Genomic DNA, 16,476 nt, shown 5'->3' with positions numbered 1-16,476 from the left:
GCCCGACATCATAAAGCATCATCGAAATGCTGTACCCATGAATATCCCTTCATAGACGGGAGATCGGATTACTCTAGGAAATTTGTGTTATCAACCCACCTGTGTTAGATAGCCAGCCCAAGAGAAGCATATTTTTGGTGACAGCATCTGTGAATTATTTGTTGGCTTAATGTTCTAATCCGCCTTCCTATTGTAAATTAGAATGTTTTAAGTTTTTAAAATGTCATTAATTTTTAGCAGCTTTTACTTAAGATGGGGCTTTCAACTTCCTGACTCATTCAAGGTCCTTAGATGTATCATTACTATTATTATTGTTGTTGTTGTTGTTGTTATTGCTATTATTATTATTATTACCAAACCATATTTTTAAATCTTCTTTCTCATAACCCATGACAATATGATTGGAATGTAGTAGTTCATAAGGAAAAAATGCAAGTCAAATCCAGCTTTTTATTTTTTTGCTTCTAGATTTTAATGATTTCATCAATGTGGATACTATTTGATGTAGAAAAGGGCTTCTTAGCTTTTTATGTGTATGATGAGCCACTAGGATAGACTGGTGAAATCTATGTACTACTCCTCAGAATCATGTTTTTAAATGTATAAAGTGAAATGTGTAAGATTAGAGAGGAAACCAATTATATTGAAAATACAATGATAACAGTAATAGAATAATGATGATGATGATGATGATGATGATGATGATGAATCAGATTCAGAGACCCTAGGTTAATCCTTGAATAGAAACCCCTATTTTTCATATTACCAATCCCTTTTGCATTATACAGAGAACAGCTGCTGGGGTATAGTGAGGTTAAATTGCTTGCCCAAATTCACCAAGCTGGTATGAGTTAGAGGCAGGAATTCTATCTGGGTCTTCATGGGTTCTCGGTCAGTCTCCCTCTCTACCCATTGCACCATGCTTCCTCTCTTTTGCCTAAATAGCATTTCTAAAATGTCTAAAAGCACTTTCAAGCATAATATATTTTGGGGTCCCAGATTTTAGTTCATTGATAAACTTGGGTCAAGACATTGTGAGGATTTTTAAAAGTGCTTTGTCAATGAAACTTTAAAAATAAAATATTTTTTATAACGCATCTTATGAACAACCCACTCCAATCAATTAAGTATTAAAACACAATTACATCCACCTGGAGAACTAGGCCCAAATAGACAGTGGAAGGAAGTGTCCTACAGGTATTGGCCCAAACAATATATTTTGAAAGTGAATGTAAATTATTCAAAAAGAGAATTCTCATTCTTCATACAGTTCAATTAACTAGCATTTATCAATTACTCACTATCCACTGGGTTAGGCATTGTGCCAAACAGTGGTGATACAAAGACAAAAATGAAAATTTCTCCTTCCCTTCAAGAGCTTATTCCTTTCCAAGACATGTTCTCTATCTTTAGATCTTTGGCCTCTGAGAAATAGATATGGTAAGAGTGGAAGGATTTTATGAAAAAGTGATTTTATAGTAGAGAATGGGAAAGAGCTGTATTTGTTGTTGTTCAGTCTCTTTCAGTTGTATCTGACTTTTCGTGACCTTCTTTGGGGTTTTCTTGGAAAAGATACTAGAGTGGTTTGCCATTTCCTTCTCCAGATCATTTTACAGATGAGGAAACTGAGGCAAACATGGTTAAGTGACCTGTTTAGGGCTCACACAGTATACAAAACCAGATTTAAACTCAGGAAGATGAGTCTTCCTGACTCACGGCCCAGCATTCTTTCCACTACTCTCCTTGCCTATTTTCTGCCCTGTGAGCAACCACGAGTACTCTTTTCTACCCTAGAGCTGTGACCAGCTGCTCCCCTATAGTCACTGGCTCTAGTGGGCTAGTACTCTTACTTGTGAAGACTTGGATCCATGCATGAGCAATGCAATAGATCCCTGCACCCATTGCTAGCAAAGAGTCCCCTGGTCCTTCTGACCAATTGTCCAACTCTCCTACCCTCTGTGGGCTGAGAGCTCTGGATGCCTCTGCTGTGGGTTCAGTCGCCTCCCAGGTTTGCTGCTGGTTTGCTGGGCTCAGCTTGCACTGGACTGTGCTCCGCTCTTGTCCCAGTGAGAAAAATCTTTCCTGCTGACCTTCTGAGTTGGTTGTCCTGGGATGGAATTTTTTTTACTCCAGCCTTTTCTTTGTTCTGCTGCTCCAAAATTTGTTCTAAGGCATTATTTTAACATTATTTGGAAAGGAATTTGAGAGAGCTCAGGTGAGACCCTGTCTTTACTCCACCCCTAGTTTATATTTTTGATTGATTGATTGATTGACTGAATAGCATTATCTAGTATTTGTTCATACTTAATTCATGATGTTAAGATGTCCCCTTAACTAATAGTGATGTCATGGTCTTATCATATTTACATTAATTGGGATGGAGTGTAGAACATTCTCCTTTCACATATATAATTTTATTTCCCTCCCCAAAAGTACCTGAGGTAGCTACTATTGTTACTTCTTATTGTACAGAGGAGGGAACTAATACTGAGTTAGCCTAGAATCACAGATTTAGAACTAGAATTGGAAAGAATCTCAAGTCCTTTCCAATCTCTTCATTTTTGATTAGGAATCCAAGGTTCCATGAAAACAAATGACTTTCACAAGGTCACACAATAAGTGTTTGAGAGGGGATTTAATCTCATCTTTCTTCTTCTAAGACCAGTGTTTCCCCACTCTGCCATGGCAGAGTTAATAAGTCTATTAATAATAGGCTTTATTTTTGATGAGGTTATGTCTGGTACAAGATTCCAAGGGTTAACTATTTAAAATGATTTTCATAATAGGATTACAAAGATATTTAGGATATATTTACAACTATATTTCTGCATAATAGAAAGGTATACAAAGGTATATCAGATATATGAGTTTGATAATTAGATAAAGATATATTTACAACTATATTTATGCATAATAGAAAGGTATACAAAGGTATATCAGATGTATGAGTTTGATAATTAGATAAAGATATATACTTATTACCTAGGCTATATATGTGTGTGTGTGTGTGTGTGTGTGTGTGTGTGTGTGTGTGTATATACACACACACATACACACACACAAAGGTATGGAGTCCTAATAGAGTGAAAAGTGGTTGCAAAATAGAGCTGGAGAAAGCATTTGGAAACCTTTAAAATTAACACTTAAGTCTCAACTATGAGCAATTGGAGTACTAATTGCTGTTCATTTTCACATAGGCAAGTACCAGAAAAATGACCTTTCCATCAATTTAAAACTCTGGGACATATGGCTCCCTTTAATCCTAGATTATCTGTGTCTAATTCAGGATATGGTTTTTATTTTATTTTTAAATTTTCTGTTATATGCATTTGTGTGTATCTCTGTGTCTGCTTACGGATTTTGTGTGTTCTTTGTGTCAGTGGGTATGAAAGTGACTTCAGAGGTCACAGAGGTCCAGGTGAAGCACTCTATCCACCACGAGGTCTTCATAATAATTCAGCCCTTGACAGTGAGGATGTGATGGATGAGTTCAGGAACTAACCTCTAACCCTTGCATGGTGAGCTTGTTCTATCCCAGTCAGCTCTCTGATGGAAGCCTAAACATGGTACCCCGCAATGCTTTGATTGAGATGATTTTGGGAATCAGTTAACTTTTTTTCAGCAAACACTGAAAAACCACAATTATTTACTATGTTCTTCATATTGAAACCATCATTTAAAAGTGATCACTTACCAGTTGCCCATCACCCCTGCCCTTCCACACCCAGCCAAGGAATTGATTGAATTTAGATAATATATTTTTGTGTTTTTACAGGACAATATTTTTGGATTATTATTTTTTATTTCATTTCAGGAATAAAATAATAATTAATCACACAGTTTCACAGAAGCACTATTTTTTGAATCAAACAAAACTTTAAATTTATTGAGGCAACATGATAATATAATTTATACTTCAGTGACTGACTGTTTTCAAAAAAATCACTTGACTGAATTCAACATTTTATGCAGCCAAGGACTGATTGGTATTGGGTAAGAGGTAACTGTCACTTCACAAATGCTGCAATATTTTGCATGAATATGCTGTAAGAAATCAAGACTTGCAAATGAAAGAGAATTTTCTTTCACTTACAATATAATTTTATCATAGAAAGCTCACTAACTAGTGCTTCTAAAATACTTACATTGGATTATTAAGAATAGTAAATCAAAGGATTATAGTTTTATAACTGGCAGAGGCTGTGGAGGTCAACCAAGCCAACTCTTTATTATATGGAAATTAAGGAAAATAAGGATCAGAGAGGTGAAGCAATTTGCTCAAGGTAACCTAATGTAGATATTTCATCAATAATGAAAATAACACATTTCTGAGAAAAATGGGTTAAAATTTTAGTTAAATTGAACTTACCTCTAGATCAGATTTCTTATGCTATAAGCTTACAGGGAAAAAATGTCATTTATCACTGGTCCTCATGTTTAGGCATTAATTTAGATATAAGTACCATTTTATTTTGTTATCAGCTGTAATATTAGATCACTTGTACCACCAGTAAGTGTGGGTGACCTTGCTACAGTAGCTTTATTTTTCTCATAAGCTGTTTTTAATATAAATATGTGATTTTAAAGAAATGTAATTATTAAATAAATAGAAAATTCCTGTTACATAAAAATTACTATTGAAATAAAATCCACATTTGGCATTCAGCATAGAACAGGGCCTTGGCAAATTTCTCATGTAATCAGGAAACATGAGAATATACCAAAAGATTATTCATAAGGAATGGGAAGGTTAAGAGAGGAGAAATCCATAAATCTTACAAATTAAGCCTCCAGCACACAATTCAAGGAGAGATGGAGGCAATATGGTGCCTGCTACCACATACAGTGTGTTATATGTATATCATCTTTTTAATATGCTTGTCAGTGGTTTAATTTGGTTTTTCATCTGCAAATTACTGACCACGGTGAAAGATCCTATTTCATCTTTTTATTGAGTTATCCTTCCTTGGAAATTTGTGAAGCAGTTAAGTTTTCCTAACACCTTCTCTGAACCTAAGAACCCTCTGCCCCGCCACCGCCACTCTAGTCTCTCTACTCTTCTGCATAGTACATTTCTGGAAATGATTAGAGTAAGTGGACAATGAGGAGGAGTGCAAATAGGAAACATCACCTATATAACTGCTTCTTGCTCCACTGACGTTAGAACAATTTTGGTAAGCACTTAGAATATATAAGACAGAGTGAGTTACTTCAGCAAGAGGCTTAATCTCTTTAATTTCCTTGAGACTCCATATGGCGTCATGACCTACAGTTTAAGAAGTACTGAAGGGGTCATGAGTGGAAAAAGTTTAAGAATCCCCCATTATATGATATGAGGGGGTTGGACTAGATGGTAGATCAGGTGCCTGCTTAGCTTAATTCTCTGATAGAACTGGGAGGAGCCTAAGGGATGATTTCCCCAATGGTCTGCTACCTTTGATTTTAGATTTTACACATGAATAAACCACAGCCCAGCAATTGAGGGCTTGCTCAAGATCATGTGGTTAAGCAAATCAGTTACAGGCTTCTTAACACAGGTTCTGTAACCTAAAACTCAGCACACTTTCCACTGAAACAACCAACTTCAAAGGACTTAATATATTCTTGACTAGCAAATAAATATGGTTTTGTAGTACTGTTGGCCATTAGTCCACCCTCTCCCTCCCTCCCTGTGCTTGCCACTGGTTATCCCATCTATATCCATTAAGAGTTTAGTTAGCTTACTAGCTGTGTGACCCTGGGCAAGTCACTTAACCCTGATTGCCTCACCCACCCCAAAAAAAAGTTTAGTTAGGGGTATTTATATAAGTTATTATAGCAAGAAGAATTGGTACAAAATATTTCCTCTTCCCATTTCCCCAAAGTATGTCTGGAATACAGAGGAAAGCAGGCTTAAACTTTAAGAATATAGTTGTCAAAGTCTCAGGGGAGAGGGCCCTGATACATGTGCGTACCCAGGCTGACTTGATCTTACAGGATGATGAGGTGGGCATGACGAAGCAGTCCAAAGTTTCAGCCAGGTGGGAAATGAAAAACACCTCTTATATATGTTTATCTTCTACTTTCAAAAAACATTATTGAAAGGGACTAAAATTGTGGAAAAACTTAACAGTTATTGTTTGGTTTTCTTATAAGCAAATTATTTCATTTAATAAATATTTAATTAGTACATACTATGTGCAAGAAACTGTTCCAAGTACTTGTGGAAGCACCTTGCCTTTGTCCGTACATAATATATTAAAGAATTGAACTGAGCTTATCCAGGAAAATGTCTATGTTGGTTGGAATGGGGGCAGTGGGGAGAATAAGAATTAGCCAATTGGAGTCAGAGTACTGTCAGATCACATATGGAAAATATTTTTTTCTTTTTTTATAAATTCCCATGAATGTAGGAAATAGCCTTTTCCCTCTTTCTTTAGAGATTTTTAACTTTGGGATAGTTCTTTATCCATTTTATTTCTGCCTAATTTCACGTACGTTTTGCATACTGGGCATTTTATGGAGCTCAATTTTAAACAGATTCAGATAGAGTCAGACCAAAGTATGATGGACTACCCTTCACTAGTGTGATATAATCACAACAGAATGATGTTGTTGAAAGAGCATTAGATGTGGAACTAGATGACCCAAGTATGAATTTCAGCTCTGACAACTATTACTATGTGACCTTGGGTAAATTAATAAAACTTCCTGAGCTTCAATTTCCTCCTTCCCAAAATAAATGGGGTTACATGAGCCAATATCACAGTTCCTTTCCTGCCTGAAATCCTATGACCTTCAAGTGTGTGTATGATTTTGGCTACTATTGAATAAAGTCAAGTCATGTTCTATTCAAACAATCAATTGATCAGAAGCATTGTGCCAGGACTGTTCCAGGTTCTGGAGAAACAAAGATAAAAGTGAGAGCAAAAGAAGATCCTTTTGTCCAAGAATTCACTTTCTATGGGGGTTATTGTTACCCAGATCCTGATATAATGGTACCAAAATGGAATGAAGTAGTGGGTTTATTTTCTCTTAGACAATGCTCACATTTTCCTTTCCTAGCCATGCTTATTCAGTGAATTAAATCACTATTGGGGACTGGAGACTTAATTAGGTCCTCTGAGATCAGTGTCGGGCAGTGGAAAAGGCATTGGATTTGATCTTAGAGAATCTAGGTTCAAAATCCTTCCTCTGCTACTTACTTTCCTGTATGACCTTCAAACAATGGCCAGGTGAATGTTTGTTTGGATGTTATAGAGAAGATTATTGCTCATGGATGAGTTGGGCTACATGGGCCTCTGAGGTCCCTTTGAATTCTAAGATTCTGTGATTCTCTGAACCAAAGTGTAATTTCATGGTTATTATGTACTGAGATATGTTCCATTATTTTTCCCCCTCTTAGCCCTGTATTTTGAGTTATAGCACTATTTACAGTCACATACATGATTCTCTCTCTCTCTTTCTCTCTCTCTTTCCCTCTCTCTTTCTCTTTCTCTCTCTGTCTTCACACACACACACACACACACTGTCTCTTTTACTTTCTTGCTCTAATTCTCTCTTGTTTAATCATCACACTGTCTAGAGCCAAAATGATACATTTACTTTAACACACAGAAACGATTCATTGATTATTTGGTCATCATAGAATGAATTTGTTTTATATGAAGTTTTCTAGTTTATCCTTCATGAGATGTTAATACTTTCATCTCAAAATGATGTCCAGTTTGGAAGGAAAATAAATTTGGGAAAGGGAGATAATAGGGTATAGTTCAAATGGGTTCATTGCAAGGAAGTGTGTGTTTTCTCTCCAGACCCTGGAAAGGGAAATGTTAACAAGGAACTATGGGGTAGTAAAAAAACATCCTGATGAAGTTCATTTCCCACCAGTCAAAGAGATGAACGTTTCAGGAGGCACTGCCATCGATCAGAAGGCTTATTAAATATTAACAGATATTTCTCAGTCTCCTCATTAGAGTTTTTCAAGGTAACTGAGAATGGGACTATGCCAAAGACTCAAATTCTTTCAAAGAACAAGACATATATCTGAAGCCGGGATTTCTCTTTAACTTTCCTTTATGAAGCTTTGTCTCAGGAATTGCAGCAGTGTCACAGACGTGGGGCTTTAATGAGCAAGCATATAAACAAGCCCCTTCATCAAAGCAGTCTTCTTTGCTTGGAGTAAACACTTGGAAGAAGGGAGGCTGCTATTGACTAGAGTCCCAGGATAATCCTTTTGATGGCTGATTTCAAGTGTCCTGGAGGCACTGGTAAAACTACTCAACCCTTCGCTGCTGCAAAGTATTCACTGCTTTGTATTCTGTGCATCTCAGGTGAATTCAATGATGAATCTGGACACAGGAATTGCAATACTTTCAAAAAAACACTATGTTGTTTGATTTGGAAAGACTCTTTGAGCCCCAAGGGACCCCTTAAGATCTATATGCAGTCAGAAGACAAAGCTTGCACAAACAATCTCAGTCAAAATAGGACAAGCACTTGTTTCATATGTGATAGTTTTGAATTCTTGGACCAAATCATCCATCTTTAGTTTTCACCAGATGGTCCAACATTATTCAGTTTTCTTTTCTCTGAGTCTGCCTGCATACAGGTGCTATTCTGATGCTTCATCATGGTGAGAAAGTGAGCCTGAGGTCTTTGTGGGCATAACTATAAAGCATTAAATCTTACAACTTCTACCAAGCGGGAATGATTTTGAATTTAGATATAGTAATAGAGTTATCTGCTGCCTGAGGAAAAGTCTAACTAAGGAGAGAGAAGTTCTTATCCAAATGGTTGGACTCTAAGATTTTTTGACCATGGTGACCGACAATATAGCCTTTATTTTTTAATGATCTCTCCTGTGGCACAATAATAACCCTCAATAACATGATATAGGAGGCATTGTGGTCCAAAGGAAACCCAGTGCAACTGGATTTGGAGAAGGAAAATTCAAATGTCACCACCCCTGATGCTTGCTTGGACTGTCATCTCTAAAGAAACTGACATTGTTAAAAGACTAGAGGAATAAGGATTGAGAAAAGTTCAGTTCCAGGAGCCAAGATGGCAGAATAAGCAGTAAATTACTCTCATCCTCCCTTATTGACCTTGAAAAACCCAGAGAATATTGCCCCAGGAAAAAATTCTAGAATAGTAGAGCCTGCAGAAAGATAAGATATAGCAGTCTTTTAGCTCGGGACACTAGCGGGGATTAATGGGAAAGATTCCTCTTGCAGTGGCTGAAGGGGACCAGTACAGGACAGGAGGCAACCTGGCAAGCCCCACTTCAGCAATCCATTGAGAGATCCTGAGCTCTGTGGTGGTAGAGCAGGCAAGCGCCGACACCAGGCACATAACAACCACCACCACCAGCTCCAGCTCAGCACCAGGTAAACTACCAGACCAGCTTCTGTTTGCCAACGTCTGAGGCTCCAGCACATAGTAACCAGGTCCCTAACCCCTAGCACAAGAAACCTGGGTCAGTGGCCTCTGTGCCCCAGAAACGGAGACCAACTTTAAAAGTCAGAAAAAAGGCAAGCAACTTGAGAAATAAGCAACAAAGAAAAACAATGAACATAGGGAAGTATCTTGGTGACAGGGAAGATCAAAACACAAATTCAGGAGGACAACAATGTCAATATATCCAGATTCGAAACCTCAAATGGGAATATGAACTGGTCTCAAGCCCCAAAAGCCTTCTTGGAAGAGCTCAAGAAGGATTTTAAAAGTCAAATTAGATACAATTGGCCAATTGGAGAAGAAAGTACAAAATCTAACAGAAAAGTCAAATTAGAGAGGTAGAAGAAAAATTGAACAATTCCTTTAAAAATATAATTGACAAAATGGAAAAAGTAAACAACTCCTTAAAAAGTAGAATTGGCCAAATGGAAAAGGAGGTACGAAAGCTAACTGAAGAAAACAATTCATTAAAAATTAGAATTGGGCAAGTGGAAGCTAATGACTCTATGAGACATCAAGAATCAGTCAAACAAAATCAAAAGACTGAAAAAAAAATTGAAGAAAATGTAAAATACCACATTGGAAAAACAACTGACCTGGAAAATAGACTCAGGAGAGACAACTTAAGCATTATTAGTCTACCTGAAAGTCATGATGAAAAAAAGAGCCTGGACAGCATCTTCCAAGAAATCATCAAGGAAAACTTCCATGGGGTCCTAGAACCAAAGGATAAAATAGTCATTGAAAGAATTCACCAATCACCTCCTGAAAGAGATCTCAAATTGAAAATACCAAGGAATATTGTAGCCAAATTCCAGAATTATCAGGTCAAGGAGAAAATCCTACAAGCAACCAGAAAGAAAGAAACAATTCAAATATCATGTGACCACAGTCAGGATTACATAGGACCCTGCAGCTTCTATACTAAAAGATCAGAGGACTTGGAATATGATATTACATAAGGCAAAGGAGCTTGGATTACAACCAAGGATCAACTACCCAGAGAAAATGAGAATAATCTTTCAGGGGAGGACTTGGACAGTCAATGAAAAAGGGAACTTCCAGATTTTACTGATAAAAAGACCAGAGCTCAATGGAAAATTTGATCATCAAATATAAGACTCAAGAGAGACATAAAAAGGTGAACGGGACAGAAAGAAACAACATGTTATTAATAAGGGCAAACTGTTTACATCCTTACAAGGGACGATGACACTTGTAAGTCTTGAGAACTGTGTTGTTATTACTACCTTTAGAGGGGATATACATTGACAGAGGGGGTGGATTTAAGCTGACTTTGATGTGATGATAAAAAATCTAATTAAGTGGTGAAAAGGGATTATAATGGGAGAAGAGGAAAGGAGGGGGCAGAAAAGAGCAAATTATATCACATGAAGAGGCACAAAGACATATTACAGTAGAGGGAAAGAAGGGAGAGAGATGAGCATTGTTTGAACTTTACTCTCAATTGGATTTGGCTCAAGAAGGGAATGATATAATCATTTAGATATAGAAATCTAACTTGCCCTATAGGCAGTAGGAGGGGAAAAGGGAAAAGAAAAAGGAGGGAAGATAGAAGGGAGGAAAGAAGTAGTAAGGGGAAAGGGAAAGAAAGGGGAGGGGGCTGATTGAAAGGAGAGAAGATTGAGGAAGGCAGTGGGCAAAAGCAAAAATCTAATGAGGAGGGAAAGGGGAAAAGGAGAAAGAAAAGCATAAATGAGGGGGTTTAGGATGGAGGGAGAAAAGTCCACTAGGTATGAAAATTAAAAGATCATTGGTAAAATTGGCAAGACCAGTTTCTGTTGAATGACATCCTCTTTCCAACACATATCTTGCCTGTTACCTTCCACAGTATATATCTTGTATTTATATTGTTTTCATGTTGGCTCTCTCATTAGAATATGAGCTCTAAGAGGGGAAGGGCTGAATTTTTGGCCTCTCTTTGTATCCCTAGTACTTAGCATAGTGCCTGGAACATAGTATGAGTTCCGTAAATGCTTCTTGACTCACTGGAGTCTCTTTACAACTCTATGAATTGAAACGCAATCTTATTAACTTTCTTATTAGAAATGAAACCAATAAAAGATGCACTTAAGTATAAAATATTTTCACAAGCTCTCCCGCCATAGGCAAAGTAAAATGTTGAATGAGTTTATTTCATTGTGTGCCTAAAGGCAAAAAGATGTTATCTCATGGGATTTTTGACCATCCAGGATTATTATTCTCTGTCTCTGTCTGTATCATTCTTTCTCTGTCCTTCTGTATTAGATACATAAATGGATATAGATATATAGACATGGATATATGTGCATATTTACATATATGTAAAATAGATGAATAATCATGAAATCAATACCTGTTGCAGAGGCAAGAGAAAGAGGCAAAGAAAAAGAAATTCAGTGAATGTAAAATATTCCAAACTAGGTCACCAAACATTTTAATATGTAATAGATTCAATGAAAACTTGTAGATAATAAATAGAATGATAACAGCTATTCTAGAAAGTATGATTTGGGTCAATTAATGAATGAGATACAAGGGTTATGAGCTTGTGAATGCTTTTATTTTTCTAGAAGGGAGTTAGAATGTCCCAGATGAGATGATTGCTGAAAATACAGTAAAAAAAATATCAAAAAGAAATTTACTATCTTAAGAATAGAAAAAATGTTAGTTATTGAATTGAGAAGTATAACCATATAGTGCTTAAAGCAACTAATACAATCCCTTCATTTTTCCATTAGGCAACTGAGTTCTGGAAATGTTAGATACCTTGTCTAAGATTAAATCAACAGGAAGTAGCAGTCAAGATTCAGATGCAGTCTTCTGTCTTTACCAAGCTGTTAATTTTCTCTCTTTTTTTTTTTTAGGCAATTGGGGTTAAGTGACTTGCCCAGGGTCACACAGCTAATAAGAGTCAAGTGTTTGATCTGAGGCTGGATTTGAACTCAGGCCCTCCTGACTTCAGGGCCAGTGCTCTATCCACTGTGCCACCTAGCTGCCCCCTGTTAATTTTCTTTTCATTATTTTCTTCATTTGCTGTCATTTCTTGCCATTTTTTTCCTCTGCCAATCATATTTTATTTTGGAAATCATTTTTAGCTCTTCCACACATATTTTTTTCCTTTGAGGTTTTGTTAGTAGTTTTTTTTTTTTTTACTTCCTTATCCTCTTCTGACTTTGCATCTTGATCTTCCCTGTCACCACCATAGCTTTTTGAACTCTGGTTCCTTTTTGTTGTTTGCTGAGTTTTCCACTGTATTTCTTGATTAAGAACTTCATGTTGAAGGTAAGCCCTGTTTCTGGTGTGTGTGTGTGTGTGTGTGTGTGTGTGTGTGTGTGTATCTGTGTTGGGGGTGAAGGGGCACTATCTCCAGCTTCCAGCTCTTTCACATTGCTGTTTTCAGAGCTAGTTCTGGGGATTTGGAAGTTTTAAATGGTTCACAACTATTATGATCTGAGGAGAGGTGTGGTCACTGCTCTCCTGATCTGACCTCTGGCTCTGACTTCCTTGGGAGATCTGGCTGCCCCACAGGTATATCTAGCTGCCTAGCCCCAAAAGATCTTACTGATCCCTAGGGGCAACAGATTCCAGATACATGAATCTCAAAATACTAGATGTCTTATTATCTGTATTAAGTGACAAATCCTCAATAATATGAGGAATGTGGTATTGAATTATTTGAGGAATATAGATACCATGGTGTGATAGGTTAAGCGAGGTAAGCAAAGTGATGGGATAAGATTTTGATTTGTTTGAGGCTCTATTTGTTTAAGTTTTGTTCTGTAGGATCAGTATTCATTTCAAAATTAAGCTGGGTTCTACTCAGTGAAGTAGCAGCCATTCTTGCTCCACAGCGGTCAGTTACAACCCCTGATGGCTCAGCAACCATGTCAAAGGAACCTGTAGTTGGAATCTTCCAACATGGGAAAAAAGTGGAGATCATTACTAAAGATCAAGGAAACCAGGCCATCCTAAATTACATCACCTTCACTGTCACACAATATTTAATCAGTGATGCTGTAACAAATCAACTTGAAATGAAGCCAACCAACATTAGTCTTTCATGACTAACATTTGATTGTTTTCAGATTTGATGATGAAGTTGTACAGTATGACATGAATCATTGGCTTTTCATAGCTTTTCATTGACTTTTCATAAATGACACAGGCATGCCTTAGGTCTCAGTGGAATACAAAAGGTAAACCAAAGGTTTCTATGCAGAAGAAGTATCTTATATGGTCTTAACAAAAAATGAAAAAAAAAATGCTGAAGCTTACCTTGGGAAGACTGTCACAAAAACTATTGTCACAGTACCAGTCTACTTCAATGATTCTCAATGTCAGGCCAAGAATGTTGGAACCGTTGAGGTGGTCTCAATATACTCAGAATCATCAATGAGCCAGTTGCTGATGCTATGGCTTATGGCTTGGACAAAAAGGTTGATGCCAAGAGAAATGTGTTGATCTTTGACCTTGAAGATGGTACTTTCAATGACTCCATTCTTATTACTGCAGATAGTATCTCTGAAGTCAAGTCCACAGCTGGGGACACCAGTTGGGTAGAGAGGTCTTTGACAACCACATGGTCAACCATTTCATTGCTGAGTTCAAGTGAATGCACAAGAAAGACATCAGTGGGAACAAGAAAGCTGTCTACTATGTGTGCACCACCTGTGAATTTTCAAAGCAGTACCTTCTCTTCCAGTACCCAGGCCAATATTGAGATTGAGTCCCTCTAAGAAGGTACTGACTTCTTTACTTTATCACCCATGCCCATTTTGCAGAGCTTAATGATGACCTGTTCTGTGGCACACTCAACCCTGTAGAAAAAGCCTTAAGAGATGCCAAGCTCACAGGTTCATTGCATCCTCTTGGTGGGTGGTTCTACTCAGATCTCCCAAATCCAGAAGCTTCTATATGACTTCTTCAATGGCAAGGAGCTCAATAAGAGCATTAATCTTTTCAAAATTTTATTTTTAATTTATGGTATAAAGCAAGCATTTCCATAACATAGTACAATAAAAAGATGATTATACATAAAATTGCAAATCTACTATGCACAACTTGCTATTTCTTTCAAATATACAACAGAATTATCATGTACATTTCTTTTTTTCCCTACTCACATGTACATATATATATATATATATATATATATATGTAAAATTATTCTATACATACTTCTATTTGTCAGTTTTTCCTCCGGATGCAAATAATATCTTTCTTCATATGACTTTTATAGTTAATTTGGGCATTTATAATAGACAAAATAAGTTATATTGCTGCTATTGCATGTAATGTTCTCTTGGTTTCACTCTTCATTATTTTGTACAAGTCTTTCCATGTTTTTCTAAAATCATTGACCTCATCATTTCTTATAGCACAGTGGTGTTCCAGCATAATCACATGCCACAACTTGTTCAGCCATTCCCCAATTTTATAGGCATCCCAGCAATGTCCAGTTCTTTGCTACTACAAAGAAAGCTACAATAAACATTCTAGAATATATAGGTTCTTTCCCTTTTCCTCTAATCATCTTTGGAAATAGAACAAGTAGTGGTATTGCTGGGTCAAAGGGAATAGGTAGTTTAATAACTCTTTGGGCATACTTCCAGATTGTGCTCTAAAATGGCTGGATCATTTCACAATTCCACCAACAATGAATTAGTGTCTCAATTTTTCCACATACCTTTCAATATTTGTCACTTTCTCCTTCAATCATTTTAGCCAATCTGGTAGATGTAAAATGATACCTCAAGGTTGTTTTAATTTGCATTTCTCTAATCAATAATTATTTAGAGCATTTTTATATGACTGCAAATTGTTTTGCTTTCTTCATTGGAAAACTGCATGTTCTTATCCTTTGACCATTTATCAGTTGGAGAATGACCTGTATTCTCATAGATTTGACAAAGTTCTTTATATATTTCAGATATGAGACCTTTATTTGATAAATTATTTACAAAATTTCCCCCAATTTTCTGCTTTCATTCTAACTTTGGCTAGATTTGTTTTATTTGTACAAAACCTTTTTAATCTAATGTAACTAAAATTATCCATTTTACCCCTAATTTTGATCTCCATCTCTTTTTATACATAAATTGTTCACCCATTCATAAATCTCATAAGTAATATATACTATGTTCTTCTAATTTTCCTGTAAAATCTCTTTTTATATGTAGGTTTTATATCCATTTTGATCTTATCTTGGTAAATGGTGTGAGATATTGGTTCACATCCAGTTTCTGCTATACCGCTTTCTAATTTTCCCAACAATTTTTACCACATAATAAATTCTTATCCTAAAATCTTGTCTTTATTATTATGAAGAGGATAGTCAATTCTTACAAGGTTTTTGCCTATGGTGCAGCTGTCCAAGCTGCCGTATTTTCTGGAGATAAATCTGTAAATGTGCAGGACTTTCTGCTATTGGACATCACTCTTCTTTCCCCTGGTATCAAAACTCCTGGTGGATTTATGACAGTTTTGATCAAATGCAATACCACCATCCCCACCAAGTGGATGCAGACTATTATCACTTATGACAAAGGTCATTTGAGCAAATAAAACATTCAGTTGATGGTCCAGGAGGATGAAAAATACAAAGCTGAAGATAAGACACGGTCAAACAAGGTGTCTTCCAAGAAATCTCTTGAATCTTCTACTTTCAAAATAAAGGCTACCAGAGACGATGAGAAACTGCAAGGCAAAATTGGTGATGAAGACAAACAGAAGATCCTTGTCAAATATAATGAAATAATAAACTGGCTGAGTAAGAACCAGACTGCTGAGAAGGAAGAATTTGAGTATCATCAGAAAGAATTGAAGAAGGTCTACAACCCCATCATTACCAAGCTGTTCCAGAATGCAGGGGGCATACCAGAAAGCATGCTTGGTAGGTTCCCAAGGGGTGGAGCAGCTCCATCTGGAGGTGCTTCTCCTTACCCCACCATTGGATGCACCAGAAGAAATAGCATTTGCCACAACTTTCCAACAACTAAAAGACTCAAATTTGTAGCCAAGGCAGTGGTAGTTTAA

General features: G+C 36.7%; 1 pseudogene; it reads left to right on the top strand.

The window, feature by feature from the left end:
- The first annotated feature begins 13,325 nt into the window (after positions 1–13,325).
- On the top strand, positions 13,326–16,005 carry LOC114051552 (annotated as a pseudogene).
- The last annotated feature ends 471 nt before the right edge of the window (positions 16,006–16,476 follow it).

The sequence above is a fragment of the Vombatus ursinus genome, unplaced genomic scaffold (genome assembly GCF_900497805.2).
Source record: "Vombatus ursinus unplaced genomic scaffold, bare-nosed wombat genome assembly UNPS02014803.1, whole genome shotgun sequence".
Taxonomy (NCBI): domain Eukaryota; kingdom Metazoa; phylum Chordata; class Mammalia; order Diprotodontia; family Vombatidae; genus Vombatus; species Vombatus ursinus.
This window is presented reverse-complemented; position numbering and strand designations above follow the sequence as displayed.